We start from the raw sequence: 11,120 nt of genomic DNA, 5'->3' as shown, positions 1-11,120 counted from the left end.
TATCAGTATGTAGTATCTCTACTTTAAAGAGTCCTCTCCTGCTGATGTTCAGGTGTGTATCAGTATGTAGTGTCTCTACTTTAAAGAGTCCTCTCCTGCTGATGTTCAGGTGTATATCAGTATGTAGTGTCTCTACTTTAAAGAGTCCTCTCCTGCTGATGTTCAGGTGTATATCAGTATGTAGTGTCTCTACTTTAAAGAGTCCTCTCCTGCCGATGTTCAGGTGTATATCAGTATGTAGTGTCTCTACTTTAAAGAGTCCTCTCCTGCTGATGTTCAGGTGTATATCAGTATGTAGTGTCTCTACTTTAAAGAGTCCTCTCCTGCTGATGTTCAGGTGTATATCAGTATGTAGTATCTCTACTTTAAAGAGTCCTCTCCTGCTGATGTTCAGGTGTGTATCAGTATGTAGTGTCTCTACTTTAAAGAGTCCTCTCCTGCTGATGTTCAGGTGTATATCAGTATGTAGTGTCTCTACTTTAAAGAGTCCTCTCCTGCTGATGTTCAGGTGTATATCAGTATGTAGTGTCTCTACTTTAAAGAGTCCTCTCCTGCTGATGTTCAGGTGTATATCAGTATGTAGTGTCTCTACTTTAAAGAGTCCTCTCCTGCTGATGTTCAGGTGTATATCAGTATGTAGTATCTCTACTTTAAAGAGTCCTCTCCTGCTGATGTTCAGGTGTGTATCAGTATGTAGTGTCTCTACTTTAAAGAGTCCTCTCCTGCTGATGTTCAGGTGTATATCAGTATGTAGTGTCTCTACTTTAAAGAGTCCTCTCTTGCTGATGTTCAGGTGTATATCAGTATGTAGTGTCTCTACTTTAAAGAGTCCTCTCCTGCCGATGTTCAGGTGTATATCAGTATGTAGTGTCTCTACTTTAAAGAGTCCTCTCCTGCTGATGTTCAGGTGTATATCAGTATGTAGTGTCTCTACTTTAAAGAGTCCTCTCCTGCTGATGTTCAGGTGTATATCAGTATGTAGTATCTCTACTTTAAAGAGTCCTCTCCTGCTGATGTTCAGGTGTGTATCAGTATGTAGTGTCTCTACTTTAAAGAGTCCTCTCCTGCTGATGTTCAGGTGTATATCAGTATGTAGTGTCTCTACTTTAAAGAGTCCTCTCCTGCTGATGTTCAGGTGTATATCAGTATGTAGTGTCTCTACTTTAAAGAGTCCTCTCCTGCTGATGTTCAGGTGTATATCAGTATAGTGTCTCTACTGCAGTGGTTCTCAAAGTGGGGGGCGCAGAGGCATGACAGGTGGGGCGGAAGAGACCAGGGGGAAAAATGGTTATTACAAAATAATATGATACAGTACTATTACGTCTGGGTCTCTGTGTTTCATTAAAGCTCGGCTCTGTGTGTGGAACGAGCCATTTTGTGTGCGTGCGCGAGAGAGAGAGCGCACCGGTACCGGAGATCGTTGTTGTTAGCTTCTGGTGCTAGCGAGCTACGCTAACGCATATAAGGAGTTTTTTCAACAACAAAGTGGAGGAGAGTCCTCTCCTGTCAGACTGAGAGACTCAGTGAGCTAAAGGACTCTCTCAGTGTTATCTCAGTGGGTCTCAAACGTTTTGGTCACCATTAATGTAAACAATTATTTCCGAGGCACACGTTTATATGATCATTATAGTTATAAAAAAATAAGAGAATACATTAAAAGCAGGTATGAAATACTATATGACAGTAAAAAAAGAATAAAGTTTAAAAGGGTGATTTGTAAAATATCCATAAAGAAATAGTAAATCTGTTTACAGTTCTGTTTCATCTGGGTGTTGAGAGATGTATCCATATATCTCTTCATTTTGCTCTCAAAGTGCACCAGATTGATGCTTTTAACTTCAATATTTAAAAATCAGAGCACGAGTTGGAAAAGGCTGAATGAAGAGTGATTGTGTTGTTTGCTCTCTCTCAGGTTTTTCGGGGCTTTGGGTAACTTTTCCACTCTTGCGTGATTAAGCAAACAGGTCTATATTAACATTTCTATTACACTCCGCCTTAGAAAAGTAGATTGCATTAATGGATCTCATTGCTGAAGACCATTTGCATTTCTCAGAAATCTACACAGAATGAAATATAATGGGTTTTAATTTCATTCAAAGGCGTTTCAGGAGGAAAGAAGAGAAGAAGAAGTGAAGGGAGGGTCAGAGGAAAGGCTTTTTGTGGACGTATTGATCGTAAGAGGAGACACACTTTGACTCTGTGTGTGTGTGTGTGTGTGTGTGTGTGTGTGTGTGTGTGTGTGTGTGTGTGTGTGTGTGTGTGTGTGTGTGTGTGTGTGTGTGTGTCTGTGTGTGTGTGTGTGTGTGTGTGTGTGTGTGTGTGTGTGTCTGTCTGTGTGTGTGTGTGTGTGTGTCTGTCTGTCTGTCTGTGTGTGTGTGTGTGTGTGTGTGTGACCTCATTAATTATTCAAGACGGCCCAATGCAGTGTTGGAGGAAGTTAAAACGGAAAACTGGAATCTAGAGAAAGAAGTAGGGAGGAGTGTGTGTGTGTGTGTGTGTGTGTATGTGTGTGTGTGTGTGTGTGTGTGTGTGTGTGTGTGTGTGTGTGTGTGTGTGTGTGTGTGTGTGTGTGTGTGTGTGTGTCTATATATAGGCGGCAGTGCCGAGTGGACTGACATTTCCCAGGCAAACAGGGAACTCCCAGACGTCCTGAGAGTTCATCGGGAGGAGACGCGAGTCAAACGACGAGTTAACTGACCGCTCACACTGACCTTCACCAGCAGAGGAACAAGTACTACGATACTTTATTTAACTAAAAGTATTAATACCATAGTGTAGAAATACTCTGTTACAAGTTAAAGTCCTGCATGCGAAACCTTAGGACTCATTTCGTCAAAAAATGAATCTAAATGTAAAACTGGAATCATTTCCAACATCTTAAAACAAGAGAGGGAAAACACAAGATGTGTAACAGCACTTAGAAATCAGAATCAGGTAGGTTGGCACATACGAGGAATTTGACTTGGTGTTGCAAAGTAAAACAACAATTAAAAACACAGATAGAAAACTATTTTAAGAGAACTATAATGACACTAAAAAATATAGTAAAATATAGTAGTATTTACATTGAATATGGTTGAAATCGTAGAAATATGATTAGTCTTATTGATCCTCAAAGAGGAAATCCAGGTGTTGCAGCAGCACAAAGAAAATAGATATATAGTATGAGGAATTAGAATAAATTGGTATACACAACTAAAAGTAGAATAGTAGTCCTAAAACACATTTTTCTATAATTTTTTCTATTATTAGATTTCTACTATTTTAATTTTGTACTCTTGTTATTAGACAGCAACACCACTATTGTGCAATAATCACTGTTGTATACAGTTTACCAATATACTCACATTATTTGTTTCGAATGTATTATTGTTTATTCCTTGCAGCCGTTGCAATACCTTTATACGTTCACTTAATTTTATAATAATGTGTTTATTAACGTGTGCTTGCCTCTATATTTAAAATGCTTACCTAAAGTCCGGCAGTGGCTCAGTCAGTAGAGGCTTGGACTGGGAGCCGTAGGGTCGCCGGTTCAAGTCCCCGACCAGACCTAAAATATGGAGTGTGGACTGCTACTTGGAGAGGTCCCAGTTCACCTCCTGCCCTGCCGTGGTGCCCTTGAGCAAGGCACCGGACACCCCCCTTCCCCCCTCACTCCCATTGCTGTACAATAGTTGCCCACTGCTACTAGTGCTAGACTCCTGGTACTAGGATGGGTTAAAAGCAGAGAACACATGTCACTGTGTGTGCTGTGTGCTCTGCATGTGTGACCATTACAGAGGGTTTCATCCCTCCCTATTCTATTAATCATTTTATTTTGCCTTTTATTGACACTGTACTGTTGATTTTGTAACGCTGGAAATGTCCTTACTGTAGAAAACACAGATAAAGGATTTCTGATTCTGATTTCTGAAGTAAAAGTACAGAAATATCAGAATCAAAATACAATTAAAGTACCAAAAGTTAAACTAGTCACTAAGCAGAATAGTTTAAAATGATATATATTATAGTAATGGATTATAATTATTGACGTGTTCACAAAATAGTTGGTTCTCTGCTCGGTGAAGCCGTTAAAGTGAATTAAATGACATTGATTTTGGCTTCAGCTACTATCCAAAGGGACTTAATAAAAGTGCAACAGCTTGAGCCTCCTTTATAAAACCACCACACCTCAGAAAGATATTCTGGTGTTTGTTTGCATGAATAAATCCATCAGAAAAACGCCTAATTTATATTTTTAGAGAGATTCCTCCTTCTTCACAGCTTCTGCAGGCATTTAATTCTCCTCCTAACATAGTGGAGTCACTTCCTGTCGTCGCTCATAAGTTTAAAACTCATCTCATGAACAAACACAACAACGTTTCCCTGTTGGATCACAATCTCCATCTCCAATATCTTCCTCTTCCTCTTTGTCTGGTCCGAAGCCTCCGGAGAGGAAAACTAATAAACTCACTGACTGGGTGTATATAATAATATATAATGTAAGGATGATGTATGAAGGGAAGTTTATTTAACTCTGTACTGCAGGGTTTGAAATCACTACCTACATGATGGTATTGATGATGGTAGGTAGGTAGGTAGGTAGGTAGGTAGGTAGGTAGGTAGGTAGGTAGGTAGGTAGGTAGGTAGGTAGGTAGGTAGGTAGGTAGGTAGGTAGGTAGGTAGGTAGGTAGGTAGGTAGGTAGGTAGGTAGGTAGGTATACTTTATTGATCCCAATTTGGGAGATGATTTCGTTACAAAAGCAGCAGTGTGTTCAGACATTAAAATACAAATACTTAGAAAGTGTGAAACATTATATCAAATATAAGCAATAGGAAATATTATATAGATAATGTCTTAAATTAGCCAACAGACGCTGCAGAGGGAGTTTCTCTCCCACTCCCCCCTGCCTGAAACGCCTCCATTGGACTCCTTTGTTTACTTCCTGAACGTAGTGACATCACTATGGAACACTCACGCTTCTATTGGCTAGCGCTCCAACACATTGTACGTGATAGGCTAAGGGGCGGGACATCTCTAAGCGGTTGACCAATCACAACAGAGCCGGCCAGCTAACCAATCAGAGCAGACTGGGCTCTGGTTTCAGACAGAGGGTGAGAACCAATGTGCAGAATGAATGAAATTAAAGCAAATTACTCACATTCGCAACGTCTTCCAGTAATTCTGGCTTTGTCGTTGCTTTAGCTTCGGGTTGAAAAGTTGTCGGACTTTATGCCAATATTTCATGTTATAATGAAAAAACCCTCTGATTTCTCTCCCCAGTGTGTCATGCATTTCTTTATCAGACCACCACACCGTTTAATCTCCCCCCAAAAGTAAATACTAACTTAAACTCTAAATATATAATAATCAATGACACCGCTAGGTATAACCAATCAGAGGATATTTTATTTGTTATTAATCTCGGATATGTCCTTGTTTTTGATCTGCAGTGGATTTAGGGCCCTTTAAACCCTGAAACTGGTGCTAGCTCGGCGTGTAGCCAGCAGGTAAGTGTTTGTTTCGTGTCAAATTGACAAGACTCCCCCCACCATGAATGATTCATGCAGACGTGTAAATTGTTCAGCTTAGCGCTGCTCTGCCACACCTGAGTGCTGCTTCACATCCAGAGCAGTCAGGTGTTATTAAGGTCTGACAAAACACTGCATGTCTTCAAGGAGCGGAAGCTACATTTAGATATGTCTATATGATCAGGGAAATAACATAATGATTATATTGGACATTGTGCTTCCCCCTAATAACTGTGAATAGACAATAATGCTTGAAATAGCTGTATTATTATTGCATTTATTATTAAAAAAAAGACATTATATTTAGATGGTATTATGGTGATGTGGTTAGCCTAGCTTAGCATAAAGGCTAGTTTGGTTTGTAACATCATGAGGAAACGTGATATATGCTAAAGTCTCTATGCAGATGACACAAAACTAAAAGCGATAAATTCATACACATTATTACATCTTATTAAACATAAATGATACTTGTAGTAGATAAATACTTAAGTGCATCCAAATAAAGAGAATTTTCTTAAGTGTTTTTCTGTCACTAAGGACACAGATACACCTCTATTTAAATGTGGCCTGTCACCTGATGCGTTTCAATGAGTTTATTTGTAATTAAATGTGCTTAATATAAGATGTTCTCTCCTTTACAGCCACTGTTACAGAACGCCATAAAGTATTCTAGTTATTTGTGCTTGCTTGTTTGTAATTTCGGCTTGCTTTTTATTGAAGTTATCATGTAAAAGTTGGCGAAAGGACTGCCGGGTAAGCAGATGTGTTGTTTATTCCAAGGTAGATGGCTTTTTCTGGGAAGCCGGTATGCAGTGATATCTTTGAGGATACATTCTGCAGTTCCGCTTTTAATGCGTCTCTTAAAGGTTTTTAGTGAGATGTCACACACTGAAGATGCAGCTATTGTTACAGACAATGTTTTAATTCAATTCTATATTTTTAGCTTGCAAATAAAAGGACTTTCCTGAGTGTTGCAGTGGCTGCAGGTACTGGATGGTGGAAATGTAAGATGCTGCAGCACAAAAATAAGTACAGATATGTAGGGAGGTAACCCAAAGAAAAAAGTTAATAAAAGTAGAATAATTGTTAAATGTCTGTTTCCTTGTTTTTCCTTCATTGTAAGACTTGAACTGGACAATAAAGTCTTATCGTCTCGTAATAAGTAAGGTCCTAAAAAAACATAATTGTTTATCTTATCTTATCTCCAAAAGTGATCTTGTATATATTATGCAATTAAGCTTCATATCTTATGCGTATAAGTTGAAGAATATATCAACTTTCGGGAGTTTGTGTGCTCTGAAGAATGAGTCATATCTGAAAAGATGATATAGACATGAAAACATCCTGAAGGAGAAGAGCTGTGTGATACGTGGAGGACAGAACACTTCAGAGTGTCCTGATACCATGATATCCATCTACTGTAAACTCTGTGTGTGTGTGTGTGTGTGTGTGTGTGTGTGTGTGTGTGTGTGTGTGTGTGTGTGTGTGTGTGTGTGTGTGTGTGTGTGTGGTCTAGCATTACTATACTTGTGGGGACCTAAATCTGTTTACACAGTCACGTGTGGGGACTCGCCTCCCTTATGGGGACAAATGGAGGTCCCCATGAGGGGGATCATTAATTTTAGGGTGAAGACTTGGTAAGGTTAAGGGTAAGGGTAAGGGTAAGGGTTAGGGTTAGGCGTGTGTTGGTTATGGTTAAGGTTAGGATAAGTCTCCAGGAAATGCATGTAAGTCAATGCAATGTCCCCTGAAGTGATGTATACATGGTATGTGTGTGTGTGTGTGTGTCGCTCTCACGGAGACAGAGAGTTTTAGCTAAGGGCGGCGCAGTGACCCACAGTTTATAATGTAACACTCGTGCATGATAGATGAGACACTCACACAGAATGAGCCAAGTTCAGACACAAAGTTGTGGATGTAAAAGCTGAAAGAGGGTGAGAGTGAAGAGGGGGGAGAAAGAGAGAGGGGGAGCTAAGAAGATATGGATTTATAGAGAGGGAGGAAATGGACAGAGAGAAAGGGGCAACACAGTAAGTGGATAAAGAGCAGGAGTTTTACAAGGTTTTAGAACTGTGTTTAAAAGCAGGAAGGACTATATATATATACGAGGGAATATATATAACTATAAGTAGGTTTATATGTTTATGAATTCAAAGGCAGGAGGAAGTGAAGATGAGAGGTCATGGGGAAATGAAAAGGGAGGAGGAAGAGGGGTTTGACTATTTGTGGGTTTATGTATTTAAAAGCAGGAGGAAATGAAGATGAGGTGAGAACATTTTTTTTTAATGTATTTATTTAGGAGAAGGCTAGAGTGGAGGAAATAGGAAAGGGGATGAGGAAAGGAGGAAGAAAAGGAGTTTGATGAAAAGTCCGCACATCATACATGTTGGGGTTTACATGAAGATACAAACAGGTGATGACACTTGCAGCTGAACCGATGCAGACGGAGAAATGTAAGACATCGACAGTAAAACTAACTCTGACACCTTAAAACAGACACAAAGATACAGGAAAACACACACACACACACACACACACACACACACACACACACAGCTCACAGATACACACTAAGAGCACAATATGTGAGTGTGCAGTCAGACAGATCTTCACACACACACACACACACGCACACACACACACACACACACACACACACACACACACACAACTGAAGGTCAGCGGGTGGTCAAGTTAGATTAAATAGAGCTAGTAGGCACTTCCTTCTCATGCAATCCACACACACACACACACACACACACACACACACACACACACACACACACACACACACACACACACACACACACACACACACAGAGACAGACAGACAAACAGACACACACATAGACAGACAGACACACTCACACAGACACACACACACACACACACACAGAGACAGACACACACAGACAGACAGACAAACAGACACACACACACACACACACACACACACACACAGACGAACAGACACACACACATAGACAGACAGACACACTCACACACATAGACAGACAGACACACTCACACACAGACACACACACAGAGACATACACACACACACACACACACACACACACACACACACACACACACACACACACACACACACACACACACACACACACACACACACACACACACACACACACACACACACACACACACACACACACACACAGACAGACGAACAGACACACACACACACACACACAGACGAACAGACACACACACACAGAGACAGACACACACACACACACACACACACACATTCATAAACAGATGTTTCACTCACTCGTGTTCTGAAAGTCTTGCTGTGCAGAACCACGAGTCCCACAGCTCTTTTCTTTACCCCGTTACCCAGAATGCATCAGTCTGAAAGAGGCATGGTTGTAATGTTTCACACAATATCTCAGCTGTTTTTATTTGTGTCCTGTCTTATTTCCTTGTCAGTTTTGATCATATATAGATTATTCTTTGACATGAAGCGTTTCATTTTCATCTGCTTGTCTGCATTTGTTTATTTGTGTGTTTGTTTACTATAACAGTACACTTTCAGTCAATTCACCTGGTTTCATCTTCAGATTATATTGAGGGGGGTTTCAGTCGAACTAGCTAAAATACCACTGCTCCAGCCAGAGCCTTTTTGTTGGCATTGTTCACTTTAATTTAAAATAGTCGGTTACCCATTGTTTGTCTGTTTGAGCTCATCACGGTGGTCAAAGGTTTTGAGCATCTCTCATAATTAATTCCCTGTTTTAAAGTTTACTTGTCTTATTTTACATAAACCCACAAAACAACTGTCACTTGTATCATATTCTGTGTGTCGGGTACCTTTCCTCTTTGCGCCAAGTGTCCTTTTGTCCGTCTCCTTTCCTAATGCTTGCTCTTGTATCTGCATGTTGTTGTTCATCACTTCATCCTCAGCTCTACAGAACACAAACAGAAGAGAAACTGGAGGATTAATCTGCAGTAAATCCACTTTCATCAACCGCGAAAGAAAGAACTCAATCCTGTGTTTTAAGTCACATGTTTACCTTAAAGTAAATGTATTTTCTTCTTTAAGCTGCCATGAAAAAGGTCTGGTAGTAGCTAAAGAAAAAGTGCTATCTATTCTGAAACTATAATTAAATCCATCAACTGTTCAACAAGACGTCTTAAAATAACTCTGAATAACCAACGTTTATATGTATGCAATGCATTTGTTAACGTATACATGCGTCAATATGTAAGTACGGCTGCTCGATTATGGCAAAAATCATAATCTCGATTATTTGGGTTAATAATTGATATCACGATTATTAAAACCGATTAACCATTTACTTTGAAAACATCTATTTATTGGAAAAAAATGGAACAGTATGTTTTTAAGAGTTGATTACCCTGAACTTTAAAGTATAACTCAACTGAAAAAAATATTCAAAGATCAAATCAAGCTGTTTGTGTCCTCTGTGTTCCTGTACACTTCATTAAGTCCATTAGAAACGGTGTGACAGAGTCATCAATTAAAGTCATAATAAGGAGTCAGTGTGAACATGAACCAGACGGACACTCAAATAAAAACAACGGTTCATTTGTTTCTCAAATGAACCGAACCCTAGATGTGAAACAGCGTATGACAATGGGGAATAAAGAAACAAGTCAATCTCATATTTCATTTGAAAGATAAGGTCCAAAAAAAGTGTATAACTCCATGCTGGATTCTACGTTTCCATTACAATTGAATTTGATACGTTTATAAATTAATGAAATATTATTTTAAAGATTTCTGCTTTTTCTTCACAGGATATTAATTTAAACTCCTTAAGTTGACATGAAGGCTGTGATATGTATACATAATACAACAATAGCACATGTTGGCTTGTTATGTGTTATAAAATATGGGTAATATTGTTTGGTTTCAAATGATGTAACATTTCATAACTTTAGTATTAATTATAATTTATTTAATTTATTTAGCACTTTTTGAAATAATCAAGGATTTACAAGAGAAAATGTAAACAAGCGAAACTCAATGTACACACAAGGTGCGTAAAATGGATAAGAAAAAACAAACAAAAGACTGGGAACAAAAAGCACAACAAATGTTAAATGTTCATGAGATAACAACTCCCCTTTAAAGATAATGAAGTCGGCATCAGAAGGGACTCTGGGGCCTGAAGGGCAAGAAGTAAAACGCAGGTTAAACCAAACTGTATTTGTAATTATTAAACGTTAAATGTTAGAATCAAAAGATGGAACATAACTAGTTGGAAAGAGCGACATGTTGGGTCACGTGGCTACAGCCCGGAGAAAGTGATGCTAGAAGACGTTTTGATTTCGGGGGGTGATGGAGTTCAGAAATGAAAGATGGCGATGATGTCATGAAACAGGGCTCCCTCATCGCCCGGGAAACCAGGGGGGGTTGCCACGGAGATCCCCGCATCTCTGACGGAGACGGAGAGAGTGAGGTGGACGTCGGGTTACAGAGTTAAAAAATTCACGAGTTTTCATCTGCTAAGGCACGCTAAATATAGATTGTGGGTGTGTGTGTGTGTGTGTGTGTGTGTGTGTGTGTGTGTGTGTGTGTGTGTGTGTCCTATTGTTCTAGCAACATGTCTGACAAC

The sequence above is a fragment of the Gymnodraco acuticeps genome, unplaced genomic scaffold (assembly GCF_902827175.1).
Source record: "Gymnodraco acuticeps unplaced genomic scaffold, fGymAcu1.1, whole genome shotgun sequence".
NCBI lineage: Eukaryota > Metazoa > Chordata > Actinopteri > Perciformes > Bathydraconidae > Gymnodraco > Gymnodraco acuticeps.
The sequence above is the reverse complement of the archived record's forward strand: the minus strand, read 5'-3'. Positions refer to the sequence as shown.